This window comes from Rhinolophus hipposideros (genome assembly GCF_964194185.1).
Source record: "Rhinolophus hipposideros genome assembly, chromosome: 9".
NCBI lineage: Eukaryota > Metazoa > Chordata > Mammalia > Chiroptera > Rhinolophidae > Rhinolophus > Rhinolophus hipposideros.
Window position 1 is genome coordinate 13622138 of NC_138055.1, and position 20089 is coordinate 13642226.

The window sequence follows — 20089 nt, forward strand, 5'->3', positions numbered from 1 at the left end:
CTCACCTGATAGTAAATTCTAAATATAAAAAAAGATAAATTATTAGTGGATAATTCATATTATGAAAGAACTTGTCCTTGTAGAGTACCAGAGTTCATAGTACACTGAAATTTTTATTTATCAAGAGGTGCCACTTGGTTTGTGGTGGAGTAACAAAACTGAAGTTGAAAGTCACTGCCAATTGATGATCAATCACAGATGAAGATAAAGCATCTCTGAAACTGTCAAAACTATAGGAAAATACAATTGGATTTCAAGAACTGATTTACAGTTTTTCAGGAACTTGTTTATTGTACAAATGTGGTTCCTGATGCTGTACTGTAGAGGTAAGGAGCATTTGAAAGCAGAAAGTAGTCAACAGTGGTCAAGTGTGGTGAGCAATTTGGCAAAAACATAAAATCAAATTGAGCATCTTCAAAATCAAGTTGTATTACTGAAATTACCATGAAATGCTGACCTGTAGGAGCGTAAGTGGCTGCTCTCCTTAAACAAAGGGAAGGGAATGAAGATGTGAGCGAATAAACTAGAATGATTTAAAATGTGCAAAAACATTTTGTAACCTCTACTTTGTGATTTAGAGATCTAGCAGACATACAGGTGGATTAATTTGAGATTAATTTCACAGTTCATGCTATTAGAAGTTCAGCTATTAGAAGTCACCAATAATCTCTGCTACAGTGGACAAAATTTTCTCTGGCTATTGGGAACAAACATTCATCCTGGGCCTCACCCACCAGTGCTCAGAAGGCCTGCTTCTGATGGACTTCCTAATTTCCCATTTCTCCGATAGCAGTATTGGCCAGAGCCTTCATTCTGCTTAAGTGCTCCAGGCTCCCTCTAAGAGACCCTTAGAGAAGACTGCGTAGTGCCTGGAAACCTTCCATTTTCACCTACAGAATTCAGTCTCACAGGTTCTTGGGTGGGTGTGAAACTTCATCAGACTGCCATAGAGCTGTTCTCTGCTGAAGGGGTCTCAATGAGCCAGCTTGGTTTACCTACCAACTCTTCCAGCATCGGCAGCTACTGTTGTCTTTATTCTCCTGGAGTTTCTTGACTTTGGTGCTCTGCCAAGGTAACTTTTTCATAAAGGAATAAGACTTTTAGGTCAGGTGTTTCGTGTGCGTTTTTGGGGTCTGACCAGTTGCACTTTTGGATCTTTCACAAAGTCATCTTTAATTTGTATATTCCTAGTCAGGAGCTCTGTATCATCAGACTTCCCTCATATCTCTTCCTCTCTTCCTCTCTTCCTCCTCCTGGTCAAGCACAGTGAGTTGGAAAGAAGAAACTCCATCTGACTTACCCCCATTGTTTAGCCCTGAGTTCAAGTTTGTGTTTGGCATTCGTCAGTTGCTAAATTCTCTCCAAGTCTCCTGGACCTGGACCTGGGACGGAGAGTCTGTAATCGAAGATTCTTTCCTGTTCCTTCTGTGAATTGCTAAATTTGCTCTCCTTTTTTCAGCCATTGAAGGTTTGTCTGACTTATCTCTCCCGATGACTTAGAATTTTCTCAAGCCCAGTGTAGCCTGCATTTTTGCATTCCCGTCCCTAACCGCTTCCTGGTTAGAAGAGACAGTGCAGGCTACAGTGTGTACAATGAAGGTGATATTCTCTTGTCTCAATAGTTCAATGATAAGAGGTAGACAATCAATTTTAATAAAATTTGTGGTTGAGTTAAAATAATGTGGGTGCTTTACTAGAATACTGCTATAGTGCATTCTTAGTGAGGACCATTTTACGATAGTAAATTGGTTTATTGAAAGGAATCATTTTGTAAGAAAGAGAAACCCACTTGAGCTAGTCAAAAAGGGGGTGGAATTGAGAAGATGATTGTGTAGATATCTAATGGAAGGCAAGGACACTGATGCAGCCAGACCTCTTGAGTTGCTGTAACCATGAAGTGGTAGACACTGATGATAGAAGCTACCCTCTGCTTTTCTCACTCTCACCCCTAGCTTCTCTTGGGAATTCTCTCATTCCCACTTTCATTATCTTTCCTTATTCCTTACCAGATCAGCTTCAAACAAGCTTTTCTACTAGAATCATTGATACCCAAGTCTATATGCCTAGGGGAAATAACCTAAGTACCCCAGTTTGAATCTGGTTTCTATCCTCTAGAGTAGCCTGATTCTGCTACATGCCCTGCTCTTCCTATGGACTGTTTGGCTTTGCCTGGTTTCTCAGTCATCTCCCTCATTGCCTGAGGGAACTGTAACCTTTGTTTCCTATAGTCAGGAGAGTCTAACGGAAACACTGGGCATTTGTTATGTGCAGCCATATGTCTGTCTAGCACTAGAAGATGGATAACATAAATCTTATCCTTAAGGAGTTTACACTTTTGATAAAGGCAAGACATATGCACATTAAGCATTTATAAATCAGTAAGTGATAATGCAAAAAATGCCCAAATGAGTGGTCAGTAAAAGAGGACTGAATGAATGCAGGAAACGTAGGTATGGATGTGAGCTGTAGAGAACTTCTGGGACAGAGCAGGGAAGAAGTGATCTTTATTTAATAAGTATTAAGTGCCTGCTTTTATAAGAACTTGAGCTGAATACTTATAAGTAAGCAGAGTGGAATGATTATTATTTTCCACCCACATCAGTATTGATGTGCGATCCACGAAGGGGACTAGTAATAAACCTAAACTACTTCACCTTGGGGCAGAGCACCCAAAATAGTAGCAGAGCTCAGCTAGCATAAGCGTTTTCAATGGTAAAGAATGACATGGGGATTGGTGAAGATAGGCAAGGTGGAGCTTTAAAAAAATAAAGTAGAGCTGCCCAAAATTGAACCATAGGGTCTTTATTGTAACCTACAGTAGGCAAGTATGCTTACCATGAGATGAGAGACTTACTGAATTAACGTTTTCCACATGACCCCAAATCACAGCATAGTCTGTCTGGGATTTGTGTGAACTACAGAAAGAGAGCCTCTCAGCTGGTCCTGTGCTTGGGAGCAATTGCCCACCTATGGTTTTGACTGCTGTGTGCATTCTGAGGGTGTGGTTTCTCTTTGATAGGTGAAGAAAACTCATCTTAAGGCCTCTGTAACCAGGGTGCATGGGTTTCTCCTAAGTGAAACATTGCTATCAGTCTGCAGAGGGAAATATTCTAGGAGGGGAAAACCTGCTTCCGGGCGCCTTCTGAAATCTGCCCTTTGTGCTCTCATTGAAGGTGAGGGAAGTAGCCACAAATCCTTCACCAAAGTGTAGAGGAACTAATACCAATCTTTTCCTAGATGTAAAATTGCCGCACTAAAATTTGTTAGTGACTGCTTGACCTACTTTCCTTCCTTGCTTTTAGGGCACATTCTTACATGGGGTCTAATTTATTTGCCAAGAGATTCATTAGCTTTTCAGAGCCTCTGTGCTAGTTAATAGTCCCAAAATAGACTACTAGTCCCACCGCCCATTGCTTCTTAGGAGGACAGATTAGAGGAGTGACAAAATGTGAGCACGATCTATTTATGAGTGCCTTTATGCTTGTGAAAGCTGTGACCTACGACCCCTTGACTCAGTCTCTGGCAGGTTGCCTTAACGAGGCCCCTCCCCCTTCCTGAAGCTTCCTGGAGCCTTGACTAGATTAGGCCTGAGTTTCAAGGTGATGTGACTGGGCAATGATATGGTGAGTCACAGTCCAGATGCTGTAAGCAGACTTGAGTTTTAATCATGATTCTACTACTTTGCTCAGATTGCTTCTCTGGGCTTCTTTTCCCTGCTCTCTAAAATGTGGACTACTAGTGGTCCTCATCTCCTACGACTGTGGAGATGATCAAGTAACAATGTACTAAACCGCTCACTCACAGAGTAAGTACTCGGTACATGGTAGCTGTTTGCATTGTGATCGACAGTTCAAGGCACAACATCTCCCTTCAAGCTCTTGAAGCCTGGGAGTAAATTGGACCTGCTGGGGCTGTCACCTTCACGGGCTGAAGAACATGGATGTCCGTCATCAAATTGTTGATCAGGGTAACAGAATCTAAATTTTGTACACTATACCCAAAAATGTAAAACATAGCACTCTATTTCCTGTAACTTGCCTTGAGGCTTCCATTCCCTTTGACGTCAGGGGAAGAATCATGAATTTGCCAATTACTAAGGGTAACTCAGTCTCTTTCCATTACAAAGTCTTTTTAGAGTCAGCTTTGCCTCTTCTTTTCAGGGATAAACACTTAGTTTTTCAGGGTGTTCTCACCCACATTTTCCCTTCCCAAGCCATTGTTGTTATACATGACCTCATGGCAATGTAGAGGAGGTGGCTTCTCCAGGTCCATTAGACTCTCACTGGTGTTTCAGGTTCTATGGGAATCTCATTTTCTAGTGCCTTCTCATCCTGACTTCTAAACAGGCTCAGGCTTCAAAAAATCTTAATTGAAAGTGAACTCCCTGGATTGAGTAACGTCAGTTACTCATGGATTTAAATATAATGTATGTGCTGATTTGTATCTTTAGTCCGGACCTCTTCCTTGAATTCCAGACGTGTGTGTAATCAGTTGTCTACGAAGTTTCCACTAAAATGTATAACAGGCATTTCAAACTCGCTGTCTAAAATCTAAGTTCTGATCTTGCCCTTCAAACCTCATCCTCCAGAAGTCTTTTCCAAGTTAGTTGATGATAACTGCATCCTTCTTGTTGCTCAGTTCAGAAAACTTGGAGTTATCATGAGCTTGTACTTTTGCTTGTATGCCACATCCAGTCTCGGGGGAAATACAGTTACTTCTACTTCAAAATATGTTCTGAATCCAATCGTTTCTCATCACTGGCACTGCTATCAATGTGGGCCAGGCCTCCATCACTTCTCACCTGAATTATTGCAATAGCCTCTTACTCTGTCTCCTCACTCTCACCCTTGCACCCTTATAGCCAGTTCTCAACGAAGTATTCTGAGTGATCCTTTTAAAACTTAAATCAGTCAACGCCTCTGCGTAAAATGTTCCAATGGCTTCCCATCTTACTTAGAGTAAAAGCCAAAATCTTGTCACTTCATACAAGGGCCTGTGGGAACTGTACTCCTTCCCCCTTCCCTGTACCTTGACTTCATCTTTTGTTCTGGCCCACTGCTATTCTTCAAACGTGCCAAGTATTCTTCTGCAGGGCCTTCATACTTGCTATTCCCTTTCCTAGAATACTTGGGATTTCTGGCTTGCCAGCTCACTTCCTTTAGGTCTGCTCAAATGTCACTTTATTAGGAGGTCTTTTTTGACAAATCTGTTTGGTACTGGAAAACATACAAGTTGCTCTCCTTTACCCTCCTTAAGAATGTATAGCGAATAGATTTTTTAAATAAAATACAATTTTTTAAAAACATCCTTACAATGATACTGTAAGAAATTGATGAAAAAGGACAACAAAATTCCCCTGCGGACAAAGAAACTCAACAGCAAAATGTTGACCCAAAGCAGAAGAAAATGAGTACCCAGCATCCCAACATGAACTTTCAGAAACCCAATGCTTCTATTCAACCTAGGAAAACACAGAGCAGGTATAAAAGAGCTCAGGAAAGCAATGGCCAGATAATAGGAGGTGATCGCTGGATGATAGAAGTGGGTGAAGCATTCACTGATATGATTCAGGTATCAAAGGAGAAATGGGGAAAAAACAAAACAATTTCAAAAAATAAAAACTAAATTATAAGAAGCACAAAGAAAACTAAACATGACTGAAAGCACAGTTAGGGGCATAGAGATTAGAAATGAGAAAAGCAAAGATGAAACAAAAAATATATATAAAGGATTATAGATGAAATGACAGATAACGGAAGGTAAGCAAAATACTTATTTGAAGTTCCCTAAGAAGAAAAGCAAAACTATGGAACATACAAATATTTATAAGCAGAAATTTTAAGCATATTTTTCCTGAAAAACAAAAGTCTACATTCGACTGGTACATGATAATCTAGGGGGAAATTTGCTCAATAATGGCCAACACAATATCCTACTAAAATCATTGGACTTTAAAAGATAAAGAATATAACTTCTAGAAGAAATCATAGGAAAAAATCCTCATGACCTTGGGTTAGACAAAGTATTCTTAGATACAACACCAAAATCACATTCCAGAAAAGATAAAATTGTAAACTAGACTTAATTAAAATGGAAAACTTTTATATTTCATAAAACACCACTAAGAAAATGAAAAGACAAACCACAGACAAAATATCTGCAAATCATATATCTGATAAAAGATTTGTTTCAGAATATAGAAAGGACCTAATCAGTCAACCCAATTTAAAAGTGAACAAATTATTTTAGTAAACCTTGCACCATAAAAGATATATGAATAACTAATAAACACCTGAAAAGATGCTCACAATCATTAGTCATTAGGGAAATGTAAATCAAAACCAAATGAGATACCATTTCACATCCACTGAAATGACTATAATCAAAAGATAGGCCTATCGCAAGTACTAGCGAGGATGTGGAGAAACTGGAACCCTCAGACATTGATGGTGGGAGTGTAAAGTGGTACAGCCACTTTGGAAAAACAATTTGGCAGTTTCTTAAAAAGGTAAACATAAACTTACCAGATGATCTAGAAATTCCACTTTTAGGTAGATTTCTGGGCTGGAATTCCCACCTGTTCTTCAGGAATTTTTTCGCTTTCCCGTTCCCGAATCCCGAGATACAAACTGTTTTCTGTTCTCCATGATGAATTGTTTCCACAAAGTAACTGCCAATACTACCAACCACCTGGGTTCAAGGAGCCGATTTTCCCAATTTCCTGACCAAATTTTCTTAGGATTCGGGAACGAGAAAGTGAAAGTCCACGAGGACGGGCGGGCATTCCCACCTGGAAACCCTACTCTTAGGTATGTGCCCAAGAGAAATAAAAGTACGTATCTACACAAAGACTTGTACACAAATGTTCATAATAGTATTATTCATAATAGCCTAAATGTAGAAACAACCAAAATGTCTGTCAACTGGTTAAGAGAGAAAATATAGTTCATTTAATTCTCATTATTCATAGATTCCACATTTGCAAATTTGTCTACGTGCTAAAACTTATTTGTAACCCCAAAATCAAGATGATTTCCTGGTCATTCTCCGACATGCGCGTGTGCTGAAAAGCAGAAAATTTGAGTCACCCAACGCACATGTTCCCAGCTGAGGTCAAACAAGGCAACACTGCCTTCTTGTTTCAGCTCCCTTACTGTACACAAGTATCTTTTTTCAGTCTACTTAGTGTCTTGTTTTTCACATTTTGTGCTTTTTCTTGGTGATTTTGTTCAAAATAGCATCCAAACCTAGGGCTGAAATGCTGTCCAGTGCTTCTTACTAAGCATGAGAAGGTTGTGATAAGCCTCATGGAGTCATTCAGGTCCAATTTATCATGCTGTTTGTCATGAATTCAGTGTTAATGAATCAACAATATCTATTAAGTAAGGTGTCTTTATACGGAAACACACACAAAATAATTTTATGTATTGATTAGTTGATGAAAATGGTATTTTTCAGGAACCTGACTCTGTATTTCCCCAGTATTTACTACTTCAGTGCTTGAAGTGACTTTATAGAACGTAACTACCTGGAATAACAAGAATAGACTGTATATCCATTCAGTGGAGTGCTATTCAGTGGTGAAAAGGAAAAAACTACTGATACTTGCTGCAACATATGTTAACCTCAAAAACATTATACTATATATGTAAGAGAAATGAAAAGTTGAGACTCAAAGGAACATGCCAATTCATAAATATAGAATTAGATTTATTGTTGAGCAAAAAAATACTAACATACACGCAAATTACAAGTGGCTGCAAAACTAGTGGATTTTTAATTCTATCTGGAATTGAAGCTACAGTTGTTACACATCATCCTGCTTTTAATAAACAGAAGCAGTTTTTCAATTTGTGTTGGTTACGTTGAGCTTACTCTGACATAGTCTTTTTCATAATTTTTTCTCTGCCTTACTCCTTTGTGCTGATTTTTAGAATTTATCAGGCTTACTCTGACTGATGTGCTCTTCTCTGTAATTCTTTATCAATACCTCCTATTGCCTCTGTCAGTGCATCTAAGCACACATTAGTCAGATGCTTTGTCATTCCTCAGTAATGTCTCCCACCTGTGAAAGAAACCAGATGCAAATGACTACATACTGTACGATTTCATTTATCTGAAATTTCCAGAAAAGGCAAATCTTTCAAATTGAGATGAACATAAAATTGTATTAGTTTTAGGTGTACAAACCTAATGATTCAATATATGTATATATTGTGAAATGATAACCACAATATATTTAACATCTCACCACACAGTTACATTTTTTTTCTTATGTTGAGAACTTTTAAGATCCACTCTCTCAGCAACTTTCTAATATACAACACAGTGTTGTTAACTATAGTCACAGGGTGTATATTCCATCCCCAGGACTTATTTATTTTATAACTGGGAAGTCTGAAATTTTGACCACCTTCTACCCTCCCACCCCCTGCCTCTGGCAATCACCAATCTGTTCTCTATGAGCTCAGAGTTTTTGGTTTTGGGTTGTTTGTTTGTTTGTTTTAGATTCCACTTATAAGTGAGCTCATAGAGTATTTGTCTTTTCCTATCTGACTTATTCCACTTAGCATAAGCCTTTAAGGTCTATCCATGTTGTTGCAAATGGCAGAATTTCTTTTTTTATGGCTAATAGTCCATTGTGTGTGTGTGTGTGTGTGTATTACCATATCCATACCACATTGTATAAATGTATACATTTTCTTTATTCATTCATCTGTTGATGAACACTTAGGTTGTTTCCATGTCTTCGCTATTGTAAATAATGCTGCGGTGAACATGGGGGTGCAGATATCTTCTCAAGATAGTGATTTCATTTTCTTCAGATAAATATCTATAGTGGAATGGCTGGATCACGTGGTAGTCTATTTGAAATTTTTTGAGGAGCCTCCATACTGTTTTTCATAGTGGCTGCACCAATTTACCTTCCCACCAACAGTACACAAGGATTCCCTTTTTTCCCCATCCTCACCAACACTTTGTTTTTTTTTTTGATGATAGACATTCTAACAGGTGTGAGGTGACATCTCACTGTGGTTTTGATCTACATTTTCCTGACGATTCATGATGTTGAGCACCTTTCGTATATCTGTTGGACATTTGTATCTTTGGAAAAATCTCTCTTCAGATTCTCTGCCCATTTTTATTGGATTGTTTGTTTTCTGTTGAGTTGTATGTGTTCTTTGTATATGTTGGATATTAACCCCCATCATATATATGATTTGCAAATATTTACTCCCACTTTGTAGGCTGCTGTTTCATTTTGTTGATGGTTATCTTTGCTGTACAGAAGCTTTTTAGTTTGATGTAGTCTCACTTCTTTATTTTTGTTTTCATTGTCTTTATTTTTGGTGTCAAATCCAAAAAAAATCATTGCCAAAACCAATGTCTAGGAGCTTATTGACTGTGTTTTTGTCTGGCAGTTTTATAGATTCAAGTCTTTCATTCAAGTTCTTTAATCCAATGGATTAAATTCTTTAAACCATTTTGAGTTAATTTTTGTGTGTGGTGTAAGATAGTGGTCCAGTTTCATTCTTTTGCATGTGGCTGTACGGTTTTTCCAACACCATGTATTGAAGAAACTGTCCTTTCCCCATTGTATATTCTTGATCATATATGCGTGGGTTTATTTCTGGGGTCTCTGTTCTGTTCTATTGATTTATGTATCTGCTTTTATGCCAGTACCATAATGTGTGATTAATATAGCTTTGTAGTAAAGGTTGAAATCAAGAAACGTGATGCTTTGTTGTTTTTTTCTTGAGATTGCTTTGGCTATTCTCTAGATTTCTTTGTCTATTCAAAATTTTCATATTGAACCAGTCTTTGTCCCATCTCTTATGGTCTTCTGCAATGGATCTTGCAAAGATAGTAATCACTCCCATCAAGAAGTGAAGTCTAGTTTCCCTCCCTTTGAATCTGGGTGGGCTTTAGGGACTTTCTTGTAACTGATAGAATGAAACAGAAGCGATGCTTGGTGACTCCCAAGGCTAGGTTAAAATAAATCTTGCAGCTTCTCTGTAGGTCTCTTGAAACACTCCCTCCCTGCCTCTCTCTCAGGACACTCCCTCTGAGAACCCAGATACCAGGCTGTGAGAAGCCAGCCACATGGAGACTCTCTGCTTGACAGCCCCCCTGGGCCCAGCTGTCAAGCCATCCAAGCCCAGATGCCACACTGCATAAAGAAAACTCCAGGCAATCCCAGCACCCAACTGTTTGAATCACTCAAGAAGTGATAGACTTTTTCCCAGATGAGGCCCTAGACATCACAGATGAGTATAGACATCACATAGAGTATTTGTCTTTTCCTATCTGACTTATTCCACTTAGCATAATGCCTTTAAGGTCTATCCATGTTGTTGCAAATGGCAGAATTTCCTTTTTTATGGCTAATAGTCATATTATGGCTAATAGTCCACTCAGAGGTGAGATGTCTGCATCTCCTGCAAATCCTGACGTACAGAATCTGTGAGCATGTAAGATGGTTTTGCTTCCCCCCACTAAGCTTGGGACAGCAGGGGCATGACAGAAGTGATACTGTTCTTCTCATTTCCGTTATTTGGTGCATGGTTTCAATCTATTTCATTACTCATGCAGTTCATTTTGGTCACTTGTTTAAGGTAGTATCTACTCTATGTTACTCTTTCCCTTTGCAATTAATAAGTATTTTGTGTAGAGGTATTTGTAAATATTTGTAAATGAGACTTTGTAAATGTTCCCTTCCCATTCCTCATCAGACATTCAATTAACTTGTTTACTTAAATCAATACACACTCATGGATTTCTATTTTATTTAATAGGTTACACTCTCTTATTACCATTATTTCTCTTGACGCCCAAACTGGCCTAGATTTGGCTGGTGGGAGCCCCTTTTAAGTTGGCTTCCCTGTTCTTTTGACATCTCCCCATATCTCTTGAGCAGCTTTTAACTTTCTGGCACAAGTTGTTCCAACTTTATCTTGCATTTTCCCTGCCCCAGCTTTGAATTTCATCCAGGAGAGTCCTGATACCTTTTAGTGGAAAACGGTATCTAGAAACCAAGGTCTGTCTCTAGGAAGGCTCACTGCTAGTCGGTTGTACAAACGCACATTTACCTCTATATTTATTTCTGTATGTCTATATATTGACAACCATGAAGTTCCACCGATACCTCTAATTCAGAACTAACGTCCTAGAGTTCCTTTTTGCTTTCTCCCTTTCTATATTATTTGTCCTTTTCCTGACAGTGAGACACCTGGTTCCCATTATCTGTAAGGTATTTTTGATTCATCCCATTCTATATAATCAATCGCTTGTCACCAGCATGGCCCCGTTTTTCATGTTGATGCCCTCCTCTCCCACTTGGGGTTCAGCACCACAGGAGCAGCCAGCCTCCTACACGGACATCCTCTTCCCTCCACTTGGGCTGTGAGATCCCATGCCACTCCTACACCATGTGGACACCCTCCCCCAGTCCTGTCTCTCCACCCTATGTGGAAGCCCACCTTGCCAGTTCCTCTTAATGGCCTTGGACATAATTGTCACGGAGGGAAGGAAAGGGGAAAGAACGCGGAGAAGAGGAAGAGAAAGAAGAAATGGGAACTTACCTAACATTTTTTTTTAAGCCATGAAAATGCATTTTTAAAAAAGTTTTAAAGTATAATACACAAAAGCAAACAAGTTTATCTTTAAAAAATCAAGTATCACATCCATAGTCTAACTCCGTTATAATTATGTCTTAAAGCAACATTTACCTTTGTTTACAAATCTAGCAGCAGGTGACAAAACCTAGCGTCTTAGTTTGCTTACTGTTCATAATACTAACAAATGAATATGTCTCAAATCACATTTTAGGCAGTTTAACTTAAAATGCATAGACAAACACATACGTTAAATTTGTTTTTAAAACCTTAATTAAAATCACAATTTCAAGAAAAATACAAAAAACTTTACAGACATATTAGAAGTCAAGTTCAGGTGTAAGAAATGGATTTTATTTCAAAAGTGTATTATCACTGAAACTATTTAGATGTACAAAGTAATGAGATATTTTCCTCTTACTTTTTTTCTGGATGAAAGAACTGTCACTGTCTGTTACCTAAGAGTAGATACTGATTTGTTGATAGTGAGTAAACTTGATATGTCAACATTACATATTGCATCTAAACGCAGAGTTGGCAACTTATCCCAATGATTTATATATGTATTGGCCTGGATTTTTGTTTTTAATGTAGTTTCCATAAATAGTAACTTTTAGAGCTATGTGACCCGTTTGGCTAAAAACAAAACAAATCTGGTAGAGCTCAAAAAGAGTTTACTTACTTAAAATAAAAAGTTTATTAAAGCTGAAGAATAAATATTAACACTGGCTGATGAATTCAATACCTAGCAGTTACTGACAACTTTTAAATGTATACTCCAAAATATAACCTCAAGAGGACCACATTTATTTTCCTATATATAGAACAATAATTTGTTGAAATTATGGCAATGTGATTTTTTCAAAAGTGTGTTTATTTAGGGAAATAGTAGTTACAGAAAAATAACTTGAAATACTTTGCCAATGAAATTGCAGGTTCTAACAGTAATTCATATCATCTTAGATTTCAAGCATGTGGTTTCATAAACAAATTCTATCAAAGAGTAATGCAATATAACTAATTAAAAGAATTGCTTTATGTTTCCATGAAAACCAAGTAAGTATCACATTTCAATGGTTTACATTTACATTTTTGGAACCTGACCAGCCTGGAGGAGGTTGGCCAGGTTTTCACTGCTCACAGCAGAGGCTTGGGCAGCAGGATGTTCAGATGGAGCATTTGCCATCAAAAATTCATCAGACATTTTCCTAGTAAGAGCTTAACTCCTCTCACACTTGAGTGTGTGCTGGGCTTCCAAAGAGTAGGACATGAAAAGGGGAGGCAAAATGTTAGTTTATGGTGGACAAACATGGTATAATCACTGATAAGTCATGTTGGTATCATGCACCCTTGATACGATGTGATGAAAATGACGCTCTACTTCGGTGGTCTTCTAATAGCCCATAACCCCGGTCTGTACCTGAGAAACACCCCAGACAAACCCCAGTGGAGGCATAGTCTGCACAACACCAGTCCTCCTGTAAATTGTCAAGGTCATCAAACACAAGGAAAGTCCGAGAAACTGTCAGAACCTGGAAGCACCTAAGGGTAAGACGTTAACAATATGGTGAACTGGGTGAGGTATACGAGAACATTCTTTGCTATCTTTGTGACTTTTCTGTAAATCTAAAACGGTTCTAAAATTAAATGTGTATGGGCGGGGTGTGTGAAATGATACAAATACTAGAAAAAAAACAAGGGTGAGTTTCTCTGTTGGGAGTAGGAGATATTTCCTAACTATGCCTCAAGCAATAGGGAAGAGATTGATGAATCTTGCACGATTTTTTAAAACTGGTGTATTCGTTTGCTAGGACTACCAAATTCTACTTGGTGGCTTAAACAACAGAAACTTCCTTTCTCACAATTCTGCAGGCTAACAGTCTGAGATCAGGATGTCAGCAGGGTTGGTTTCTTCTGAGGCCTCTCTCCTGGTTTGTGAATGGCCTTCTCTTGGTCTTCACGTGGTCTTCCCTTGCATCTGTTCTAATTTCTTCTTGTTATAAGGACATCAATCATACTGAATCAGGGCTCATCCATCTGACCTCATTTTACCTTAATTACCTCTTTAAGGGCCCTATCTCCAAACACAGTCACATTCTAAGGTCCTGGAGGTTAGGACTTCGGCATAGGAACTGGGCGGGGTTGGTAATGACTCAGCCCATAATAACTTGTATGGCAAAAAAACATAATTGAAAACACAAATGACAAACTGAAAAATTTTTACAACTTATATCACAAGGGTTAATATCCTTAATATACACAGAATTTCTAAAAATAGAAAATATAAAAACCAAGAATCATGGAAAAATGAACAGAAGATATTGAGTAGGTAGTTCACAGAAAAAGAAATACAAAGGCATTGGAAAATATCTGACCCTGGCTCATAATCAGACCTCAGTTTTCACCTATCAGATTGGCAAAAACCCAAGCGTTTGACAAATAGACTATGTTACTAAATTCTGTTTCACTGGCATTTCCATACCTTGCTGATAGCAATGCAAAAATGGCACAAACCTCATGGTGAGGAATTTAGCAATATCTAGCAAAATCACATATGGAAATGCTCTTTGACCCCGACATCCAACTTCTAGGAATTTATCCCAGGATTCACTGGCAGAAATATGAAAAGATGTATGCACAAGATTGTACGTTGTAGCATATTTGTAGTAGAAAAAGACAGGAAACAATCCAAACATTCACCAATACGAGACTGGTTGAGTAAATGTTAGTACATGCACACAATAGAATCACAGGCACCTGTGCAAAGGAATAAGGAGGATTTCTGCATACTACCATGGAGAAATTTCTAGAATATATCATTAAGTAAAAGCAAGGTAGAGAAAGTGTTCACTTTAATAAGTGACTATTAAGAGAGGAATAAGATTAAACATTTACCAAAGACTGCTAGAGTCCTATGAAAAGGTCTCAGGAGCCAGATTGAAGAGGCTTCCACTGACCAAAGATGGGACAATTTGAGTGTCAATAAAGATGAAAACTGCAGTGGAGTGAAACGCATCAAATATCATTAAATCCATGAGTTTATGATGTTATCCAAATCAAAAAACTCATGGTCATTTTTGGAGGTTGCTAGAGAGCCAACTAATCTTTCTGAAAATTAGTAAATAAAAGGAAAGAATCAAGTTTTTGACCCACCTTTGTTATATAAACTGTAGCTCAGGGCAACCAAATAGTAGATGAAAGAAAGCTTATCCTTATAGATGTATCCTGACTAATAAAAGAAGGTTTGATAAAATTAGAATATCACCACTCTGTAAGCCATTAATAAAATAATGGCTCTACCGACAATGATTATCAATGGTTACTAAAATTGCAAAAAAAGACAAGCAAGCAATAAATGCGTCCTGGTGGAAGTATACACCTCCAACAAGGAAGGAGGGTTTTTGCCACATAAACTGGAATCTGATCAAACCTCCAGGTCTTACCAGAGATTTCTAAGAACGAGGACAGAGAAACATGTTAAACAACAGCACATGGATGAAATCAACAAATCCAGACCGTGAGAAGTTCTGTAGGAAAAAATTACCCATTCCATCAGCAAATAAATTGCAAGGGAAAAAAGCAACTGAGGGCAGAACCTATTGATTAAAAGAGACTTAAGAGTCATATCAATCAAATGAAGTTAAGGACCTTGTTTGGGTCCCATTCTAAACAAACCACTGTTTTAAAAAATGATAAAACACTAAGGGAAATTTGAACACTGACTGGATAGTTAATAATACTAAGGAATTGGTATTAATTTTTCATTGTGATAGTGATATTGTGGCTATGTTTTAAAAAAGAGTCTTTAATCATTGCATAACGTGTACATGTATCAAATCATCACATCGAACACCTTAAACTCACACAATGTTATATAATTTTATCTCAATAAAGCTGTAAAAGAGTCATTATTTAATACCCTGTGTAATATTCAGGAATTAAACAATATATATCATATCTGGGATTAGCCTAAAAGTAATCTGTGGGGTGGGGGTGGGGGCATGAATGTGGCTGTAGATGATGCAGGACTTGCCATGGTTGATAATGCTTAAAGCTGAGTGATGTGTACCCGGGGGGATTGGTTTTCTATCTGCTCCACTTTTGTGTATGTTTGAAATTTTTTATAACCAATTTTTTAAATTTAAGAACTTGAAGCCAACTTGAAGTGATTCTCACTGGCAAAGACAGAACATCAAAAAGATTATGTTCATAATCTCATATATATGTTCTTATATATAACCTGATTCCAATAAAAATATCAACCTTTTTGTAAAATCTCGGCAAATTGAATCTGAAGCTAATATAAAAAAATAAACAAGCAAAACTTGCCCAGAAAACTCTGAAAAAGAAAACAATGAGAGGAAACTAGTCCTATCAACTAGGAAACATGCTATGAAGTATCAATAATTAAAACAGTGGGCACTAATAGACAACAGGCCAATGGAATAAAATGGAAAATCCAGAAGATCCAAATATGTATGGGAATTTTCTGTATTGATAAAGGGGGCATCCTCATTTGGTGGGGTAAAAAAGCTTTTTTAAATAAATAGTGTTGTGACAACTTTTTAAAATAGTGTTCATTTTTGGGGAAAAGGATTCCTTCTTCACAAAGGTATTAAAGGAAAACATGGGTATATTTTTTTATAGCTTTGGGTTATGACTCAAAATTAAAAAGATTGATACATTTGGCTATATAAAAATCTAGGGCCGGCCCAGTGGCTCAGGCAGTTGGAGCTCTGTGCTCCTAACACCCAAGGCTGCCGGTTCGATTCCCACATGGGCCAGTGGGCTCTCAACTACAAGGTTGCTGGTTCAGCTCTTCGAGTCCCGCAAGGGATGGTGGGCTCCACCCCCTGCAACTAAGATTGAACACGACACCTTGAGCTGAGCTGTCTCTGAGCTCCCAGATGGCTCAGTTGGTTGGAGCGAGCGCTTCATCTCAACCACAAGGATGTCGGTTTGGTTCCCACAAGGGATGGTGGGCTGCGCCCCCTGCAACTAGCAACGGCAACTGGACCTGGAGCTGAGCTGCGCCCGCCACAACTAAGATTGAAAGGACAACAACTTGACTTGGAAAAAGTCCTGGAAGTACACATTGTTCCTCAATAAAGTCCTGTTCCCCTTCCCCAATAAAATCTTTTTAAAAAAAATCTAAAACCTCTTCAAGTAAAAGAAACCATACATAATCAAGGACAAACTGTAAATGGGGAAAAATATTTGCAGCCCATATTACAGATAGAAAGGGTTAACACTTTCCTAACCAACTTACTATGTAAAAAGCTGCTAGAAATTAAGATGAAATGAAACAACAACATAAAAGAAAAATGGGCCAAGTATAAGAACAGAGTTCCAAAAGAAAGAGAGACAGGGAAAGGAAGACAAATGCTTTTTCAGGCATTTGAAAAGATGTTGACTTTCACTCTTCATTCATACTGAGAGAAATGCAAATGTAAACTATACTGAGATACTTTCTCCTCTATCAGATTGGCAAAGATCCAGTTGTTCAGAAACACCTCTTCGAGAAGCTCGTGGAAATACATACTGTTTTGCCTTGATGGGATGCCAAATGATAAACTCTTCCAGGGGACACTTTGGCAATATCGATATAATTATACACATTTACCCTTTGACTCAGCAATCCCACTTTTGGGAATTTATCCTAAACATCCACTTGCAAATGGATGAAATGAGAAATGATGAATGTATGTTATTCATTACAGCGTATTTCAATAGGGAAATGATTTAATAAACTACGGTACATCCACACAATGGAATACTCCGCACTTATTTAGACAAACAAACAAAAAATGAGCAAACTCCATGAACTCATTTGGAAAGATCTCCAAGATATGTTGTTGGGTTTTTTTTTATTGTTTTGTTTTATTAGATATAATGTTGACTTTAGACTTACACAGAGTTAGTCAGTTATATAGCATTTAGCTTTCTTTAGAGTTCTTGACTATTTAGCACAGTACATCAAATCTGCTGCTGTCAGGTGAATTGCATAAGGAAAGAAAAAAAAATTAGAAAATCACTGAATTACAGTTAAGGCAAAAAACTAGAAAAGCAACGGGACAGAAATCATAAAGCTCTAACAAGCTGATGTGAGGTGATAGCACCATCTGCTCACTGGAGTTTTTATATCATCCATATAGTTGGGTTTCTTTTTGTCTTGTTAACAGCATGTACTGCTAGATGATATTCACAGAAGCATAAACTTAGTAAGATTTTCTGCATTTTTTTTTCTAGGCAAAACTGGATGTCACCAGTCATTGACTCAGAATTAAATCTTTCTTGCTCATTCAAGAGTGAGCAAGAATATCTAAGTTCAGGGCCGGACCGGTGGCTCAGGCGGTTGGAGCTCTGTGCTCCTAACTCCCAAGGCTGCCACAAGGGATGGTGGGCTGCACCCCTGCAACTAAAATTGAACACAGCACCTTGAGCTGAGCTGCTGCTGAGCTCCCGGATGGCTCAGTTGGTTGGAGCGTGTCCTCTCAACCACAAGATTGCCGGTTTGACTCCCACAAGGGATGGTGGGCTGTGCCCCCTGCAACTAGAAAATGGCAACTAGACCTGGATCTGAGCTGCACCCTCCACAACTAAGATTGAAAGGACAACAACTTGACTTGGAAAAAAAAGTCCTGGAAGCACACACTGTTCCCCAATAAAGTCCTGTTCCCCTTCCCCAATAAAATCTTAAAAAAAAAAAAAAGAATATCTAAGTTCATAGAGATTCTTTTCAAGTTCTCACATGATTCAGATTCTTTTTTTTATTAGCTAATTGGTTGATTCATGTAAACATCTTTCTTGTTGGGGTTTTTGTCTGATATGAGACAATCTGGATGTTATTTTTGTTTCATGAGGTCAGCTTTGAAGGTCAACTTCAAGTCAGAACTGCTTCCATTTATTAACAAGTGTACTCATTATTGATTTCTACATGTGACCTTTGCTTGCTGTTGTTCCATGTCCTTTTCCTTGCTCTTGGACAATGTTTCTCATACTCATCTGTATAGGGAAATGTGGCAGGTGCCTGGCCCATGGGGGCCACCATTGCCATTGCTCCATTTAAAAGCAGGCAGCTCACAGGGGATGGTTGTTGCTCATTGGTTAGAGCGCGGTGCTGGTAGCACCAAGGTTGCTGGATCGATCCCCTCATGGACCACTGTGAGCTGTGCCCTCCTTAGAACAAATAAACAAACAAGAAACAGGCAGCTCATCCCTCACCAGGGCAAGATTGGCCATATGGACCACTGCCAAGGCTCCCAAGGTATGTACACTACCATTGCCAGTTGAGGTCTTGCCCCCGAGACTCCTTTATTGAAGGGGCTTGGGTTCCTGTACCTCGCACCTCCCACAGAACTGAAAACTCATAGCTTCCTCGGACTGGTAAGTGAAAAGCAAAATTCAGAAGGGTGAATATGATGTGCTAGCTTTTGCAAAATAAAGGAGAAACAAGAATATACACTTGTGTTTGCATAATGAAATGCTGGAATGATAGATACACAAGGAAGTCATTTATAAGTGATGGGGTGGAAACGGGATCAACAGGAGCAAAGGTGGAGCAGGATCTCAGTGTGTATCATTTTATATGACTTCATTTCTGAACCATGTACATGAATGATCCATTTAAAAACATTGAAAATTAAAATGGAACGTGTACATCATATTGAATCTATATAGGAGTTAAAAGAATAAACTAGATTTATATGTATGAACAAGTGGAGATCTCAAAAGCAATGCGGACTGAAAAAAGCAACTTGCAGAAAGATACTAACAGTGGGATATGATTTATTGAAAAAAATTTAAACATATCCAAACGGTCTCTCTATTTCTACAGAAGCATTTATATGTAGTAAATAGATAAATTCATGCACTCAAAAGGTCACACAAAATTCTGGGTGTGGCTATCCCTGGGAAGGAAGGGAAGCTGGAATTGGGGAAGAAAACAAAGGGCAAGTATCACTAAATATTAATTATTTTACAAAATGTTACTGAAGCAATTATCTAGGGATATGCTGAAAGATTTCGAGCAGGATAATAGCATTATTTGAACTGTCTTTGGGAAGACTGACTTTACAGCCCACACCATAGGATAGATTAAGTGAGGAGAAACTGAAAGAAGAGAGCCCAGTTAGGAGGCTAATATCAATAACACAGATGGGAAATAATGAAGGACCACACTAGAATGAGGGCAGTGAAGTTAGCAAGGAGAGAAGGAATAACTACGGTAGGCATAATTACGGCCTCCATAGAAGTCCACATCCTAATCCCCAGAAACGGAATATGTCCCATTACATGATAAGGGGGACTTGTCCAGAGATGGAATTAAGATGCCAGTCAGCTGATCTTAAAATCAGTGGGTGGGCCCAATGTAATCACGAAGACCCTTGAATGGGGAAGAGGGAGGCAGAAGAGACTCCACAGACCATTGCTGGCTTTTAGATGCAAGGGAACCAAGAGCCAAGGAATACAGT

The 20089-nt window shown here is 38.4% G+C and overlaps 1 protein-coding gene across 1 annotated transcript in view; it reads left to right on the forward strand.

Annotated features, from left to right (window-relative positions):
• MTERF2 (mitochondrial transcription termination factor 2) overlaps nt 1-18313 on the forward strand; it is a 53785-nt gene extending 35472 nt beyond the window's left edge. Inside the window, exon 3 of the transcript XR_013993937.1 lies at nt 17865-18313. The gene's annotated coding sequence lies outside the window, so the exon portion shown is untranslated. The remainder of the gene's footprint in view (nt 1-17864) is intronic.
• The last annotated feature ends 1776 nt before the right edge of the window (nt 18314-20089 follow it).